A 2,189-nucleotide genomic window follows, 5' to 3' on the forward strand; every position below is an offset into this window, starting at 1 on the left:
AAGACTCCATCTCAAAAAAAAAAAAAAAAAGAGAGAGAGAAAGAAAAGAAAAGAAAAAAAGTGGGTGGGGCTTGTTGTGGAGGGTCTTTGAGCTAAAGCGTTTCAATTTCACTTTCTAGCAGTAGGGGTACCATTATGGGCTCTGGAGCAGAGGAGTGGATACTTGGGACAGACTGAAGCCAGGGGAGGTTGGAGTCAAGGGTTCCCATCAAGATTAAGAAGATAATAAAATATTTATAATTCTGAAAAGTTGGAAACAACCTGTATTAGTTTCCTGTGGCTGCTGTAACAAATTACCACAAAGGTGGTAACTTAAAACAGCATACAATTATTCTCATACAGTTCTGGAGGTAAGAAGTCCAAAATCAGTTTCACTGGTCCAAAGTCAAGATGGCTCCGGGGAGAACTTGCCTTTATGTCTTTTCTGTCTTCTAGAGCTTCACCCTTGCATTCCTTAGTGACTGGCCCCTTCTGAAACAAGCATGGGCTATTTTTGTAATTAAAATAAAGATGAGGACCATAAATAGGGCAGTTGTACAAGGAAAGGACTGATGTGAAATGAATTGCAGAGAGCAAGTCTCTAAGATTTGCCAGCTGGTTGGATATCAGGAATGATGGAGAACTCGTTGTCTTCCAGGCTTAGCCTGTGAGTCAGAGAATCACTAGGCTGCGAGCAGCCATGCAGGCATGGGGAGCTAGTTTAAGAAAGAGGCTGGGGTCTCCTTTAGATGTATTTGTCCTTTCAGCCAAGCTCACTGCTAGTATTTGGCTTTTATGCTATATGACATGAAACTTTGAGTTTTCATCTAACCAGTCACTAAGAGGAATCTCCCTTTAAAGAACCAAGACCCTTCAGCAGTTCTGTATTTGCACTTCAAAGGCTCCCCCATTTCTGCATTCCCAGAGCCTTACCTCGCAGCCTGGCTCTAATGAAATGTGGCAATGCCTTTGCTCTTAGCTCTTATCAGCCCTGGCAGCCTGGGATGCTGTGGGGAGGCTGTGAGCCAGCTCCCCTGGGAAGGTCTGTTGCAGAACTGCTTAGAGGTGGGGTGGGGGAAGGAATAGTTAGCTGTGGCCTCTGGAGCATCCTTGGACCAGACCAAGGATCTTCCCTATGCCAGCTAGACAGTGTCCAGCCTCTGCCCTCTGTCAGTCCCCAACCAGGCTGTGAGCTGCTGCTGCCCACCTCCTCTGCCCCACTCCATCCCCTCTGCCCTCACATCAGCACCCTAGTAGGGGAGGTAAAGTGTCAAGACAGGCCTTTGGAGAGAGTCCTAGAAGGGAATCGAGTGCAGAGGGGAGGGGTTCATATATGTAAAGAGTACATATTCCTGATCTCAGTGGAAAACTGTTACTGAATCAAACTTGGGTCTGCCCACCTGGTGCAGCAAAGCCAAACATTGACATCAGGATTTTCAGTGAGAAAAGGTGAGGTATTTGTCACTGGCCACTAAGCAAGGAGAATCAGGCAGCTAATGTTTAAGACCCAAACTCCTAATGGCTGCCATCAAAGGTGGGGAGGCAGAAGTAACAGGCAAAGTCATAAATCAATACATGGAGACTACACAGTGGTTTTACCTATAAACCAGGAACATCCCAAAGTGGGGGCCCACAGGTCATAGTAGATTCAGAGATTCTCTGATTTGCAATTGGTTAAGGGAGAGAAGCTTTGTCCAAAAACTTGGGGTTAGCAGAAAGGAACATTAAGTTGTGACCTGCGGGTGTGGCTCCCTCCAGGCCCCTCAGGAAGAAATTTAGGATAAAGAATCACAGCCAGACTTCAGTCCTTCCTTCCCCCACATCTGAGGTCTGTGCACCAATGGGTCCAAACCAGAAGAGATCTGGGTTTCTGGGTTGTTTCTAAGAAACAACTCAGGGACATATATTAAGATATTATCAGCCAGGCACAGTGGCTCAAGCCTGTAATCCCAGCACTTTAGGAGGTCCAAGCAGGCGGATCACCTGAGGTCAGGAGAGTTCGATACCAGCCTGACTAGCATGCTGAAAACCGGTATCTACTAAAGAAAAACACAAAAATTAGCCAGGCCTAGTGGCAGGCACCTGTAATCCCAGTTACTCAGGAGGCTGAGGCAGGAGAATTGCTTGAACCCAGGAGAGGGAGGTTGCAGTGAGCCGAGATTGTGCCATTGCACTCCAGCCTGGGTGACAGAGCAAGATTCCATCAAAAA

The sequence above is a fragment of the Cebus imitator genome, unplaced genomic scaffold, assembly GCF_001604975.1.
Source record: "Cebus imitator isolate Cc_AM_T3 unplaced genomic scaffold, Cebus_imitator-1.0 Scaffold5, whole genome shotgun sequence".
Lineage (NCBI taxonomy): Eukaryota > Metazoa > Chordata > Mammalia > Primates > Cebidae > Cebus > Cebus imitator.